We start from the raw sequence: 18,103 nt of genomic DNA on the forward strand, positions 1-18,103 counted from the left end.
GACCTTCAACAACTGACTCGACAAGTTCATCCTTGAACTCGTCGAGTCCTTATTCGTGCAAGAAGACACATTTAGCCCTGGACTCGTCGAGTTCATTATGAACTCGTCGAGTACGCCTTCATGCAGTTGGGACTTGCCTTGAACTCGCCGAGTTCTGCTCTTGAACTCGCTGAGTTTAATGATTCACAGGTCCAAATTCTCATCTATCTTGTTGAGCCCTCTTCTAGACTCAACAATTTCGATCAAAGCAAAAAGGGGTTGGGGAGCCATACCCCGACTCGTCGATTCCTAGGAACGACTCGCCGAGTCCCCCAAAGTCTATGTCCATACAGTTGATTTCAATCGATTTTAATGTTGGATTAGGTGTCTAAGTTCATAACTATTTATGAGATGTACTTGACCCGATTAGCATGGTCCATTTGGGTTGCATGGCATCATGCATTTGGATAGACCAAAATGAGAGAAATAACACTTAAGGTTTATTAATATATTATAAGTTCTAATATATTGACAATATTATTTAATTAGTATTGATCAAGAATTAATTTGATATTAATTAAGTGATCAAAAGAAGACTAATTAAATATATGGGTTGATTGTGTAAATCACTCATACTTGTATAGTGGGCTAATGCTCCATGGATTATCAAGTTGAGCTAAAACCCATAGGATGCTCCATGGTGTCCTTGAACCCATGGATCATCGAAATGAAGAGCCTTGTCAAATTAGGGTTTACATGGTGTAACCCTAATTATGACACATTATATAAGCAATATGTTGTAGACCAAAATCGGGACTAGTGTGAGAACAAGAGGGCATAGCCGATTTTGAAGTGTTCCATTTCTCTTAAGGTTATTCCAAGTATATTTGGTGTTGTGTGAGACATTTGAGGCATCACACTTGGGGTGCTAGGCTCACAAGGTTCTCAAGGAATCCAAAGTACTAAAGGTATGTTTATTCTTACTATCTTTTATGATTAAAAGTTCCCATGTATGCTAGATATGTTAAGAACCTTGGAAAATCAATTTTGCATGTATCATAGATAAAACATAGATCCAAGGTTTATAGGGTTGCATGTACACCATAGGAGTGTTAGAAGGCTCAAAACCTAACAGTGGTATCAGAGCCTAGGCTTATTTTCTTGTTATACTTGCAAAATTGGCTGAAAAATCAAAGTTTGTTGCTGTCTGCTCAACAGACTCGCCGAGTCCATGAAGGGACTCGATGAGTCCAAGGCTAAACTCTTCCAACTCGCCGAGTTGGTTCATGCACTCGACGAGTTGGACCCCCAGACAGCATATCTTTGATTGTTTCGGCTGGAATTGGACTAGAAACATTACCCTAAGCTGTTTTTCAACTTATAAACCTGTTTTTGATGTGGTAATGTTCATGCTAATCCAATTTCAAAGATAATTGTCCATATATTCATGTTTTCTATTAGTTTAATGATTTGGCTAATTACATGAAAAAGCTTGATTAAATTATCTTGTTCTTATGAGTTTCTTAGATTAATAGAAAAGTTATGTAAAATTGTTGTTTTCAATCCAAATTAATCTAAGAGTTGGTTTTAAAACGTGTTCTTGTAACTTGTCCTCAAGTTATATGAAAAGTCACATTTAAGATTCATAAAACTCATAAATATTTCCATATGTTATGAACAAAGAAAAGTCATATTCTCTTAGTAGTTTAAAGTCTTCCATAACTTGTCCTCAAATTATGGAACTTGAAGAGTTTTTTAAATTAAAACTACTTTAAACACATAAGTTATGGAATTGAATAGTTTTGAATAGTTTCAAAACTTGCCCTCAAGTTTTGGAATTTGAAAAGTTTTCCCTTATGAATACTTTAATTCCAAGATAAACCCCTAGAATTTTAAATGTTAAAATTCAACCCTTATACTTTATAATATTATATGTTGATAATATATATACATATATATATATATATATATATATATATATATATATATATATATATATGTATAACAACGATTCATTTTACCATTAGTAGGCCTCATTCATGAAGCCGGTCTATAAGGGGGTATAAGGTTGTTGCCTATAAAATGGTAGCTTAATGGGTGTCCACTCTCACGCATCGCTTCCTTTACTGGTGGAGGGTCGTTAGCCGAACGGGTAGGACAAGGACTATAATTCTCCCTTCATTAAAAGTATTAATGATAAACACTAAGTAACTATACTCTTATTAATACCCAATCTTAGTTACTTAGGAAAATGTGAATTTGGTGCAAACCCATGAAATTACACCTTGCAGTTTGTTGAAGTCGGTTAGTGGAGTGTGTGTAGTTAGCCGGCACACTAGCTTGATTTAACAAGGTAGGGAAAGGGTAACTTAATATTTATCATAGTATCGATGGAGCGCGTGTGGTTAACCGGCACATCGATTGAGGGGTAAATATTAAGGGTAACAAGTAATTTGCATGGTTACTTCACACATTGTTTTGTGATCCTCTACATCCCAGTCACAAAACCTGAAGGGCACACTCGAGATTGAAACATGCCATTGAAAGTTCAATGAATCTCAAAAGATCTAGGGGTTTCAAATCCAATTAAAAACTAATAATTTATTTTGTTTTTCATGGTGGAAATTGGTGAATCGTCATTCACCTACCTTCAAATATTCTATAGCTTGGATTACAGCATCCCTCTTCCAAGTTATAAAATATTGTGTTGGGTCCTTGCCTTAATATTTCATATTGGGTGTTATATTAAGGATTTAAATCAACCAACTTGAATTTCTCCCTTTGTAGATGTCTGGTCCAGACAACAATGATCTTCCTAAATCTTATGGAACAAGTTTTCCTAATGAAGATGACTTCCTGAGTTTTGCTCATGGAAATCATACTTCTCTTCCTCCTCCTCCTCCAATTATTCTCCCTGACCCACAAGCTCAAAGACTTGAAAATTTCAAGATCACTCAAGCCCTGCTCACAATGAAACATAAAGATGGAAGACTTGTGTGCACTCATGTCTTAGGAATGAAGTCACACTTTGACAAGTTGAGAATGTTGTGTGTCACTGTCTTAAGGAAGTTGGCTATTGACTGGGTCCTTCAGTCACTTCCTGAGTCATATAGTAAGCTTATTAAAGACTATTATGTGACAGATCACGACATGACCCTATTAGATCTTTCTTATTTACTTAGTGCTGCTGAATCAGAAATGATTGGGCACAATAGTCAAGCAAATATGGGTGGAAGGTCTACTTCTCAAATTCTCATGGACATGGACAATGGTAACATTGGAAGTCCAGAAAAGTTTTCTCTTCCCAATGGAAAGGGATCGGCCTTGGTCAAATTGGTTGACCGGAATGTAAAGAGAAAGTCTAAGTCTAGAATAGCCTTCTGTACCATTCTCGAAGAGTCTATATGTTTTCATTGTGAAGAAAAAAGGCATTGGAAGCGAAGCTGCCCTAGCTACCTGAAGGATCTGAAAGGAAGAAGAATCAAAAAGTTTGACTCTGATTTAGGTAAGTCCACTATCTAACTCAGTTAAGTTCCAAAATGTTGATTATCAATACATGATGTGACTAAGTTACATTTTGATGTTTGGCATGATCAAGCAAAGGAAAGGAAACTTAAAGAAAGAGTATACTAAATCTGATTGCGAAGATGGATTTCTATCGTATGGTTAAAGATCAGATTTTTAAGCTACTACTTAGGGGTTATGATAGATTGCTAGAAAACATGTAATAGAATATTTTTCATTTCAAGTTGCATTGTAAGGAAAAAAGTTTTTTCCGCATTTATAAATAAATAAAATTTGTGTTTTATTTTATTATATCTCCTTGCAATGTCATTTTATGAAAAAATGATGTTTGTATGGTTTTAGCAATGATGGAAATGTAAATTTGATTCTTTCATTTGTGGTAGTGTCTAAATTTACCAAATAAAGAAGATTCTCATCAACCGAGTTTCAATTGGACCGAAACTTGGAATCATGCAAGTTGTAAAGTATGATGAATGAGAATATTCATCTTTGGAAAATTAAGACTAATTCCTTGTTCACATGTATATGTGAGTCAAGTGAAGGACTAAGGGATACAGTACACAATCTTGTGCACTGGTCAAGGTCCACCACAAAAGATCAACAAGACTATTCGTCATGAGTTACTAAGGTTGAGTATATATGGTTATACTTACCAGTTTAAGTATAATTATGAAACATTGGAAAAGTTTCGATGTATTGCAGGACGAATGAGAAGAATCAAATTAGGCAGAAAGATAAAAGTTTCTCAAATATAAAAAGATAGGAGAGTACTTTAGTATCATGTTTTGTGATCATCTTACTGATTAAGAAACCATATCACACTTGGTCCTCTAAGGACACCTTAATGCATTCTTATGGCTATGAAGATGAGTCATGAATTGTTGAAATGGTTAAACCAAGAAGATGATTCATACATCATTTCAAAACAATTCTTAGAGTCATACTCCAAGATTGTAACTTGAGTGACACAGCTTAAAGAATGTTTATTAACACTAGTCAAATGTAAGAGTAAATTGTGTTTCTACTCTTGTACATTTGAAATTGGTAAGTTGTGTTTTTTGGATAAAACAAAGACCAACTAAGGATAATTGTGTGAAGTGTTTGTCTTGATAAAGAATCCGCACTATCTCTTGAATATTTGGCAAGTTAGTCTTATATGTTAAAAGGACAGTGGGAGTCTTAAAGATCTTGAAAGAATTTCAAGATCTAATCAAGAATAAAAAACCTGTAGTTTGACACTAGCACACGACGTGAGGTTTATAACCTATCGTGTTGACATATTTCTATTTTTGTGCCAATTCCAGTTAAAGTTGGCTTTGCGTATGAGTTCTGAGAGTTCTCAATTGGTTGCATAACAACTTGGAAGCAATGGCAGGCCCTTGTGCTACCAGGTGGCATGAAATTAAGATCATGTTCAGTCCATAAGAGTTTGGATTTGTCACTAACCTTGTCTTATGATTATGGTTTTGACAAATTCACGTGGATAGGAACACATACACCATAAAATCTAAAGGTTTTCACCTTATAGATTTTAAGTACATAGCAATTGTGATATTTTCATTCTCAAAGTCGAGTGGAGCGTGTGTAGTTATCCGACACACTAACATGGACTTGTGAGAAATGGCAAAGGTCTAAACAATTGAGACTATCATTACGACATCCCTTTTCATAGTTCTGAAATTGTTTGACACACATTTGTTCTATCTAAGTAAAGGTGTATGTTTTTTTATAAAGTTTTATCAAAGCATCTCATATCAGAAATATGAACTTTGGTAAGAAGATCAATAAAGTACTGATTTTTAGAAGTCCATCAGATTTCTGAGTACATGTGAAAGCTAGTGGGAGCATAAGCTTCTTGCTAATAATTATCATGCTAGTGGGAGTATGATAATTATAATAAGTGTTGCAAGTTATCATTGTTAATTATATAAAACAAAAGGTTTCAATTGGGAAAAAGTTGTTTGCTATAACTAAGGGAGAGGAAATTATACTTCACTTCAATTCTAAAAGCTTAGATTGAGGTTTTAACCATATTTAGTCAAGGATATATATATATATATATATATATATATATATATATATATATATATGAATTTCATGTTAGAATGGCTCAACATAAGGAAATTCCATATATGAGTCCATTATTTGCATTCTAAAATTCGATTATGATTACGGCATCCCTTTTCATAATCTGAATTATGAGAACTTGGCAAATAGAAATAGAAATATTATAGCAAAAGACCGGTCTAGTATCATGTCTTTATGAATCGTGTCCCATATGCTTCGGATATAGGATCAATTGCATGCGCTATAATATTCATCTGTTCTAAATTTTTCCAAATGCCCAAAGCATTAAGAAGGAAAAAGTACTAGAACTAAATATGACTAATTTGATTAAGCAATTGTTGAGGACAATCTAAGGGTTACCAAAGATTGGTTGTTCAGGGACAGTTGGAAGTATAGTGTTAATTTTGGAAGGACCATATTGAAATATTCTGAAAAAAGGCAACTCTTGTTCAGGAATAAAAGTCAAAAGGGGAATATGGAAATGTTCCCATAGGTGGAAGTTATTCATTAAATGTGTGTAAGATTAGGAAACTTAATGCAAGAAGAATATTCAAAGAAAATGAACTTTGAATATGAGACTTCGGTTCCATGGAGTTGCTCTCCATTGGAATAATTTGTAATGTATGTTGACAAGTCTTTGTGACTTTGAGCATAATCATTACAAGAGGACCAATGCATATAAGTTTAGAATCAAACAGATTTTGGTAAATGGCAGAAATTTGGAATTCTTGCATTTGCGGTGAGGATTTGGGATTGTGAAATGAGTATCATTGGAATTATGTTCAATCGATCTATTTCACAGAATAAAGATCATAGACAAAATTAGTGTGCATACATGGTGTATGGCATAACTAATGTTTGTAAAAACATAGTGTGCATACTTGGTGTATGGCATGACTACTGTTTAGAAAAAACCATAGTGTACATGCTTGGAGCATGGGACAACTATTGTTTTAATTCAAGTATAAAGTTGATAGTTTGAAACAGTATGCAATGAATGATGGGTAATCAATATGGTGATAAATAAAAGATGTTTTATTTATATTCATAAGTTCTGAGACCATATTGGATTTGATTATTCTTGTGTTTCACTTTGCATGTTTTGACTTCCAGAATAACTAAGTCGCTCTTCCTGAATGACTAAGTTATTCAAACCATCCATAGTCGGTCATATGTTGGAAGTATATATGAATCAAGACTGCCATGGGTTGGCTTGTAAAGGTCTAAGATGTTGGACAAAGTCGTTCTACAAAACTCATGAGTGCTTATAAGTTCTGAGTATTGGATTCAACACACGCTCACTGGTATCACTTCATGGAATTTATCTCGAGTGATCGTGAGACAGTAATATCATATAAGTCTTCAAACCTATAGATATGGCTTGTTGCCTATGAGTTGGTTATACATTAATCGTACAAAAACGCATTGGTAACTCGATGTTATAAATCGTGCCTTTGTGTATGATTCAACAAGTTGAAGAACAAGCATATGATTCGAAGTTTATATGTTCCTTCTTTGATTAAAAGTGATATTTGGGCCCCTCGATGATTTTGTGTTGACCCATGTACCGGGCCCAGTCAGAACTAAGTTGATGTGTTCAATTAAGTTCTATGTCAAACAAATTGGAAATCGGGAAACAAACTTCTGGACATTAAGTAAGATATTGTTCCATGTATTTGTCCGGCTGATATATATAGAACAAAGGATTATATGATCACTTATCTTAAATGGAATATCATTGTCATCTCAGTTCCGCGAGACCTTGAAAGAGTTACGATTTCTGATCGGTTCCTAAAGTTATTCTTGCAGATATAGTTATTAGACTTTTCCAAGTGGGAGATTGTTGGATTAGGTGTCTAAGTTCATAACTATTTTTGAGATATACTTTACCCGATTAACATGGTCCATTTAGGTTGCATGGCATCATGCATTTGGATAGACCAAAATGAAAGAAATAACACTTAAGGTTTATTAATATATTATAAGTTCTAATATATTAACAATATTATTTAATTAGTATTGATCAAGAATAAATTTGATATTAATTAAGTGATCAAAAGAAGACTAATTAAATATATGGGTTGATTGTGTAAATCACTCATACTTGTATAGTGGGCTAATGCTCCATGGATTATTAAGTTGGGCTAAAACCTATAGGATGCTCCATGGTGTCCTTGAACCCATGGATAATGGGAATGAAGAGCCATGTTAAATTAGGGTTTACATGGTGTAACCCTAATTATGACACACTATATAAGCAATATGTTGTAGACCAAAATCGGGACTAGTGTGAGAACAAGAGGGCATAGTCGATTTTGAAGTGTTCTATTTCTCTAAAGGTTAATCCAAGTGTATTTGGTGTTGTGTGAGACATTTGAGGCATCACACTTAGGGTGCTAGGCTCACAAGGTTCTCAAGGAATCCAAAGCACTACAAGGTATGCTTTTTCTTACAATCTTTTATGATTAAAAGTTCCCATGTATGCTAGATACGTTAAGAACCTTGGAAAATCAATTTTGCATGCATCATAGATAAAACATAGATCCAAGATTTCTAGGGTTGCATGTACACCATAGGAGTGTTAGAATGCTCAAAACCCTACATTTAACACATCCAAAACATAGATCTAGCCTCCTAGGGTCCATAATAAATGTAAATTTACAAACTTGACGTTCATGCAAGATGCATGGGGCTCTTATGGCAATAAAGTTGGCACCCTTATGCCATAGGAACCCTCAATGGTTCCAGATCTGAAGTCATACCCCTTTTTAACCACAAAATCCTGAATATGGCACTTCTAATGCTTAGAAAAAGTAGAAATGAACCCTAACCAGAGATCTAAGAGATAGATGGTCAAGGTTTCAGCTTTATACCTCAAATGAGCTAGAAATGTGCCAAAACCTCTGGATCTTCTTGCTTCCTCTTGATCTCTCAAGCTTCCTTCTTCTTCTAAAACTTCAAATACACACAAATGGAACCAAAAATCTCAAGAACACTTAATAATTGATTAGGGTTTCGAGTTAGGGATTTTCTGGACTGGGAGGGACGATGGAGGCTAGGTTGGGACAAGATAAGTTGTTTAAATAGGGTGCAAACCCTAAATAATAGGGTTTCATCTAGACAGTCCTACTCGCCGAGTCGGGCTCTCCGACTTGTCGAGTAGGTTACTTAAAACCCGTATCCAAGAGTCTAGTCTGCTCGAAGAGTTAGGCCTCCAACTCGCCAATTCCTAGTGTAAAAACATACAATTAATTAAATTTAAATACGTACCAGGAACCGGGTGTTACATTCTCCACGGCAGAAAAAGTATCGTACCCAATTTTGTTAAGGAGAGGTTGGGCAGAGAGTCATAGGGAGCATAGAGGTAGTGCTCCATATGATAGATCTTATTCAATAGGTCAAATAGATATGGAGTTGGCAGAAAAGTGGTGTTGACCAACACCGTTCGGATTTGGAGTCTTAGGTTAGGGATATGGTACTTATGAATGTATCCCCTGGAAGGGTATCATTCATTTTAGGAAGTGGGCTAAGTTGGGCCCCATATTTATCGGCCAGTTTCAAGTCATGACCAGGGTAGGCGAGGTGGCCTACTGATTGGATCTACTGTAGGATCCCAGTCAGATCCATAACACTTTCCATGTTTCGCAGTTGCAGAAGTGTAACACCCTATTTTGAGTCGTTTCATAATTCAGGGTCGTGATCCAAAGATCAAGTATTATAAGGCTTTGGGGTTTGGGAAAGAGTGGTTTAGACCTATTCGGATGTGGGTAATGTAGATTGTGTGATCCAAGAGTTTGGTTTGTGCTTTGGAGCTCAAGGGTACAATTATAAAGTGATAGCTTGGGCCTTTTCTGAATTTTGGATTTCAGTTCGGAAAGTTCTAAGGATAATGATAGATGATAGGATTGTAGAGCTTTTCATAACCTTTCTGCGGATATAAGAATCTTTGAAATCGGTCTTAAAACGAAGAGGTTATGGCCTTCAGAAGTTTGGTCGTTTTAGGGCTAAGTCTAGTACACTAGGGGTACAGAGAGTACGATGGGCGTACTAAGACTAATGATCGCAGATGGCTCTTGGAGTACGCTGGGCATACCAGGAGTACGTAGGGCATACTCCAGTCAGGTGTAAACCGTATTTTAGGGTATTGAACCCTATTTAAAGGCCTTAACTTATGAACAACCCCTATTATCTTTAGCCTCCATCAACCCTAACCCTAAAATCGAAACCTTAGCCTTCATTTGAGCATTCTTGGGGCTTTTGAGTGATTTAGAGTGTTTTTGGTACACATTGAAGATGAAGGAACTCATTGGAGAGGTGTTGGTTAGCTTAGAACTTATGGATCCAAAATTTATGCATCTTGATCTATCTTCTGGAGGTATAAAGTTTTAACCTTGATGAATTCTCTTGTAGATCTAGTTTGGGTGGTATTGTTATGTTTTGGTCCCAAGATTGTGGTTCTTGTGAGTACAAGTTACTCCAGAACCTTTAAGCCTTATATTTGATCATTATTGAGGTCATTAAGTCATAAAGTTTGGATCTTGAGGAGTATTATCCACTCAAGCAAGAATTGATGACCTTTTCATGAAGTTAAGGAGCTTGGATTGTGATCTCAACCCCATTAAGCCATGAAAAATCATAAAGTCAGGAACTTTATGACATAAGACACCCCTTAAGGGTAAGATATGGACATTTTGGTCTTAACCACTAAGAGCTTGATATGAGTTTTGGACCTCTGATGAGTACGTTGGGCGTGCATAGGTATACGCTTAGTGTAATGCATGGATTCCACATGTTAATATTTGGTGACATGTACGTTATGCAGCAGCGGGCAGTACATGGGGCGTAAGCTTCTGGTACGTGGGGCGTACTCCTAAAAAGTCCATTTAGGGCCTTCTGGGCCTTGGGCCTTTTGGAGGTTGGGCCATGGATTATTGGACCAGATATAAGAAGGGTAAAATGGTCTTTTACCCATTGGAAAAAATAAAATATAGATTAGACCTTGGGTTTTGAGAGTTATCTAAACTATTGAGTAAGGATAATTGGTTATGTTTAGTGTAAGGCGTCCGGTAGCAGTAGAGCGTGTATCTCCGATTGAGGTGAGTTTTCTCCACATGCTTGTAAGTCGAAGGCATATATACCTACACACTAAATTGTGTGTGTTGACCAGCTGCGTCTTGTTTATCATTACTATGATATGTGTTACTATATACTGAGACTTCGAGTAGTCTCCAGGGTTGCTGATAACCCACTGGGCGTGCTGTTTTCCCACTAAGATTTCAGGTAGTCTCCAGGGTTGCTAATAACCCATAGCTATTTATTTGTGTTGTTCTGTTTGTGGTATTTTGGGGAACTCACTAAGCTTTGTGCTTACAATTTAAGGTTTAATTTCAGGTTTTCTTATAATAAAGGAAGGGCATAGATCGATTGCATCGCATCAATGGGGGACTTGTGTATATGATAACTTTTAATGATACTCAGATAAATGTTTTAAGATCCTGTAGTTGTGATTTAAATAAACACTTAAAGTTTTAATCGAAAAATTTGGGTTGAAATTTGGGGTGTTACAAGAAGTGCGTAGCCGATGATTCAACTATTGTTCCATTGGGTGATATTTATGTCTATGAGCACCTGAATTATGTTGAGCAAACAGTGACAATTCTTGATAAGAAGACAAAGGCCTTGCGAAACAAGGTGGTCGGTTTTGTTAAGGTGTAATAACATCACATGAAGGGTTTCGAATGTACTTGGGAACTCGAGGAGGAGATGAGGAAGCATTAACTCGAGTTGTTCACAACAACAGATTTTGAGGACGAAATATGATTCAAGTGGGGGAGAATTGTAACATCCGTTTTCCAGGTACTTTTTTCGAGTTTAACTTATGTTTAATGAAGCTTTTGAGGATTTTGGATGGGCAATGACGTGGTGGCCAAGGTCCCATGATTTGGAATCGTATGATTAAGGAACACGGATCCGTGAAGCGCTACAACGTGGCAAGGCCTTTGCCACGACATGGTGGCTATTTTGGTGCAAAACTCTAGATCTTCGAGTTTGTTCCATATTTAAGGGCACTAAATCCTAGAGTTGCCTCATTTTGGTAGCCTCCACCCTATGGGAGCCCATCCAAACCCTAGCCTCCACATGTATGTTTTGAGTGTGTGAAGCCACTTTTGTAAAGGTTGAAGGAATAAGGAGTCTGTTTTGGTGCTTGTGTGCTTGGTTCCAGCTTAGATCTTGCATCTTCATCACATTTTTGGTCTTTTGGAGATATAAAGTCTTCACCTTTCTCATTAGATCTCTAGATCTAGTTCTAGGTCATTGTATGAACTTTTTGGTCTATATCTTCTTATTCTTAGAGTTTGAGTAAACTCTATAACCTTTGTATGCCTTATTCGACTTGAGGACCATGATGGTGGTTCGAAAGGGGACTGTCGTGACTTAGTTTAGTATCCATGCAATGGGTGCAACCATTAAGATCTTAGGATTTGAGATCTTGGCTTCTTAGGATGTCTTAATGGACAAAGTTAGAAAATTTAATCATCAAGACCTTAGGAAGGTTCATATATGAGATTTGTAGCTCACGGGGTTAAGGGTTAAGAGCTTAAACCATTGAGTTGTGAGAGACCAGTTCCGACAACGTGATAGTTTGCTTGTCACGACGTAGTGGATGGTGTCACCATGACTGTTTTTTTGTGTAGCTGGCATGATGTAGAGGCCAGCTGGGGCTGACTTTGACTGTTGACTTTTTGACCAAGTTGACTTTTGGTCAAGATGAGGGTTTTAGGGTATAGATTGAGAGGGTACTTCTATTTTGATGATTAGGTGATTCTTAGTACCGGTCTTCACTATCTGAGTGTTGTTGTGTTATTTTACTATTTGTGAGGCGAGTCTTCTCGGTATATTACATATGTCATAGTAGTGTACATGCTAGACTAGTTGGGTCTTATTTGCTTATTGTTGTTATGTATATTTATTTAGTTATTGATAACTACATGACTTCTGATAGTCTGTAGGGTTATTGATAACCTATAGGGCTGTTGTGAGCTTATATGACTGCTAATACTCCTCAGGATTGATGATAATCCTAGGGTTGCTGATAATCCATAAATGTTTATTATGATGTGATACATGTGATATTTTGGGGATCTCACTAAGCTTTATGCTTACAATTGTGGATTTAAATGTGTTTCAGATACTTTAGATAATCGTGTGAAGGCGAATGCTTAACTATACACACTCATCGGCAGCCTTTGTGATTCTGCATTATTATGATACTCTGGTTTTTGGGATGACTGTATTTTGATACTTATCGGTTTCTTGACTTGGTTTTATGGAAACAATGTTTTTACCTAATTTAAAAATGAAAATTTTGGTTTTGAAAATGTGATGTTACAAAAAAACCTTTTCTATTTCTTGATTGAATCAGGGAGACCATCAATATTAGAACAATGGTTTTGAGCATGAAAAGTATAGCAATAACTGACATCGAAAAAAAGAAGCAAACTTCTGTCAAAATTACATATGCTCGACACAAAAGTTCAAGTCCTATAAGCTTAAAAATGACATTAGGTTTTAACTAGGTTAAGTGAATGTGATAATACTCTATTACTAAAGAAAGTAGTACGAGGAAGGAGAAGACTAACTTCGAGATATCTGACATATATCCAAACTTTTCTAGGATGGAGGGTTATATAATACATCAACAATAGGCATGATCTCCACACCATCCATCATCATTAGTTCATAATACATGAAAGTACTTTCCATTTACATCAAACTAATCGGCAATGCAAAAAGCCTAAGTTATCAATTACCATATTGGGGTGTCATACGAAACAAATAATAAAAATATGCTCTTGGGTAACTTACACGACCCGTGTAATATTACATATTTCACGTTCTCTCAAACCCATTTTCTCGAGTCTTTTAATGAAGTACGTTTCTTCATTGAGTAATTTTATAAAAACTCAATCCTTATTTTTGGTATTGACCAATATTCAAAATGCGTTGCCCCAACTTGTATGCTCTTCGTGACATGGTCTTTGTTTTATGTTACATGGTTTGTGCTTCTTCCATCCTAATGATTTATGTCATCTGGTCCTTTTTATAACAAATACTTCCAATGTGTTGCTCTCCATCAACATGATCCATATCAACACCTTCATGAGTCACCATGCACATGCTTTACATCCTTTTCCTTTCAAATAAAATTAAACAATGAGTAGTACGCGCATTCCACAAAAACATGTATTGTCCATTAACTACTAAAACCATAGAAGTTTAAAATAAAAGTGATATGTAAAATAGGAAAATAAAAATGAAAAAAGGATGCATAAAATGCATATAGCACACCATTAACAAATATAATGTGGTAGCCAAAATTTCATAAAGGAAAAATGAAAGGAAAAGGAAAATAACAAAATGAAGGGTTTATCTTTCCTTTAAAGAAGATGAGATTATGTCAGGACAATGATAACATGTTTATCGCCATTAATACGATGGAATGACAGTTCCATAATTAAATTGACGTTTTGACATCCCATGTGTGTATATACTAACAACCTTGTAACATAGGTATAATTGTTGAGAAAAAGGATAAACATGAGCATAAATGTCATAAGTTTTCGCTTAGTTATCCGGACTAGGGGACTTGATGGGGGATCCACCCTTTCAAATGTCTGAATCTACAAGGAATGCCCAACCAAGATCTCTCATGATTATGATGAACAATATCCATGATATATGAAGGATGAAGACAATCCCCTAAAACCAGGACCAAGGAAAAAGTCAAACTTAGTAAATAATAAGCCCATAACACACCTAGTACCTTGGATGAAACAGTGTTATCCAAGGTATTGCTATCATCATTGCAACTCCCACACACCTCATATATAAACACATCAACATTAATGGATCAAGGGAAGACAAAGAGAGTCTAACATGCAATATATATACACACTCTCATACGGTATAAACTCATTCCCATAATATACAATCTATTTGTTGTAACTCGGGCACCATAGAGTATTATTTGTAACATCCTGATAATGCTCCTGGCCTCTTTTGTCTATATACAAGGCTATAAACTCATTCTAAACAAGGAGATGCCGCAAATTGCTTAAACAAAGATTGACGTAACAACACTGTATGTAGATGACATGATTATCATGGTGATGATTTACATGGTATTAAATTCTTAAAGTGTGATGAGGCTTGTTATTTTACTATAAAAGGCTTGGGAATGCTTTATCATTCTCTAGACAATGATGTTGCATATTCTAAATAATATAATCTCTTATTTCATGCATAATATAATTCTATTTTGTTTAAACGTTCAAGCTTCACTAACAATATGGGATACCCTATTTAAACCAGTTGACGTTACTCTTGTTTCTGATTGCATTTCTTTAGCAAGAACTAGCTTGTATCATACCATTGCAGACAACTTGGTTTGTCGTATAGGTACTCGCCCAGATAGAGAATATCATTCATATGATTACTCAGTTTATTACTTTCCATAGTACCGTTTATTAGGGAGCATATTTTCTCACTCTCATATATCTACAAGGTACTCAATGTCAAAGTCTCTTGTTTCCATGTCTATCTTCTTTAGTGTCATAACTGCCAATTATACTGAATGGTATGATGATCATACAAAACACAAGTCAATTCCAGAATAATGTATATTTATTGAAATTTCTCTCATATCTGGAAGAGTAAGAATCAAGATGTTGTTTCATGAACACCGTAGAAGTTAATAATTGTGCAATGATTTTGAGTACTTGTGACTTGTGTAGTAGGGGTGAGCAAGGATATCATTGTTATCAAACGAACCGATACCCTGCATATAGTTTTGGGATGGTACTCGGTACTAGAAAAAATTCGTGAAACATTGGTTATTGGGGTTATAGGTCTTGATATGTCACATCTTACAATGTTACATTTTGTTAATAGAAGTATGATTCAAATTATTGTACATATAGTTTTCATGAGATGATCAAACATATTGAGATTGATTGTCATTATACTAGACATCATCTTAAACTTGAAAGAATTATGTTGCCTTATGTTCCTTCCTTTCTCTAGATTGTGGTTCTTTTTACTAAGGCAAGCTCGACCTCACGCTTTTGTTTTGCTCTTACAAACTCTCAATACTTATCATTGTAGCATTGTGAGTTTGAGAGGATGTTAACTTAAATATTTAACATATTTCTATAATTAGCTTAATACTTGAATACCATTTTATTTTAGTTTTGGTTTGCCTTAGTTATTATACTATGTATGTATGTATATATATATATATATATATATATATATATATATATATATATATATATATATACGCACACACACACACATAGGGCTAGGTTAAAGTGTTTTTTACATTTATTGTGTCCTAAAATGCACCAATAGGAATTTAGTAATAATATTATTATTTAATTAAATAATGATAGATATTAAATGGTTTCCATAATTGTATGTATATTAAATGATATCTATAATTATAATTTTCTATTTATGGGAAATTAATTAAATTCGCCATTAATGTCAACAATAACATTCTTTCAGAATGAATTCGTATGTAGGTTTTATATTAGCAATAACATTATTTCAGGACTCACTTACTTAAAATACAATAAAGTTGTATGGAATATGAAGAATGAGGGTGTATTCTAGTAGAATATACTCTCGTTCTCTTAAAATACATTCTTATTATTTTATACATGAATTTATTCTGAAAGAATATTATTATTGACATTAATTACGAATTAAATTCGTTTCAATAAAAAAGAATTATAAATATTGATATCATTTAATATACATTTAATGTTTACTCAATTCTTATTGGTGTATTCTAGCACACAATAGATATGAGAAACATTTGAACCTATATATATATATATATATATATATATATATATATATATTCCTTCTCTTCACATTGTAATGTATTTTTTTTATGATAATAAATAAAACCTAGCCATTTTGCTTATTAATCTTCATCCGTGCCTTGAACTTGTAGGAAAACGAAAAGACACAGATTTTAAAGATAATTACAGAAAACTTAAAAATAATAATAATAATAATAATAATAATAATAATAATAATAATAAAGGGAAAAAGACGATTCATAAACCATTAGGGATATGCAGGGTGTAGAAAAAAATAGGGCTTGATTTTTTAACAAATATTATCTATTTAATAATTAGCTAAATAGTATGTTACTCGATATATTTTCAAATTGCAAGTATCCCGTGTTAGAATCTCATTCCGTAGTGTTTTATTGCCTTCGTTTTATATTTATTATCTATTTTTAACTTTTGAAGTCATTATTCTTTAAATATTTCTGTTTTTTATATATATTTGATGCAAAATATATGAATGAATTTTATTTTAAATATATTTTCATTGTTATAAGTTTTATAAAGTAATATATAACACAAATAAAAATATTTAAGGTCAAAGTTGACGAATAAAGACTTCAAAAGTCAAAAGTGGACAATAATTATGGGATGGAGATAGTATTATGTAAGATGCTTTTTTTCTGTTTTCATTATCCTTAAATTATTTAGTGCAAAGTCTGAGAATAATATGTAAAAACATGATACATTTACTGTTTCTAGTGAGCAAAAACCGCACCACAACTAAACTTAACCGTAATAAAAATCGATGGTGAGGTTTTCAGTTTTTCAAAAACCGTAAATTTGCGGTGCGGTGTGGTTATTAGTTTTCAAAAACCGCATCGCACTGCATATATTACATATATATTTATTTAAATAATTAATATATTAAATATTAAAAATAAGACAAGTTTAATGGATAAAGAAATAATAAAATTCTAAAAGACAAACATGTTTTTTGTTATGTTTAACTTTGGAAAATAGTGAAATTTCACAATTTTAAGATATTTATTGTTAATTAATAGTGATTTCATTTTTTTAAAATGTTAGTTGTTTGTGATTTATGTTAACTGTCTTATACTTTATTCTTTTTATTATTATTATAAGTAATATGTTTGAATTCTTAAACCGTTTGAATTCTAAACTGCGGTTAAAAACCACACAAAATAGCTGGACAAAATTCATACAGTTAATAAACGAAACACAAAAAAAAAAAAAAAAAAAAAAAAAAAAAAAAAAAAAAACAAAACAAAAAACAAAAAAAAACAAAACCACAACACAAAAATAACAGCCAAACCACACCGCAAAAATAACCGTAACAAGCGGTTTTGAAAATGGATTAACCGCATTTGCGGTTAGTGGTGAAGTTTTGACCAATAACCGCACAGAACTGTACTGCGCTCTCCCCTAGTTTCTATAAATCTATACAAAATTTAATTTAATATAAAACGTTTGTTTAGTTATAATAGTTGGACGAGGATATGCAATTTTTTCATAAAATGATGAGCCTATCATATAATATGGTTGAAAGAGAATTATGAATTGATTTGGTGAAATAACGAAGGATTTTACATTTTATTATATTTAACTCATATAATTTATAAAAACTATTGCTATTAATATAAGGGATAATG

The sequence above is a fragment of the Lactuca serriola genome, chromosome 5 (assembly GCF_051521515.1).
Source record: "Lactuca serriola cultivar US96UC23 chromosome 5, Lser_US96UC23_V15, whole genome shotgun sequence".
Lineage (NCBI taxonomy): Eukaryota > Viridiplantae > Streptophyta > Magnoliopsida > Asterales > Asteraceae > Lactuca > Lactuca serriola.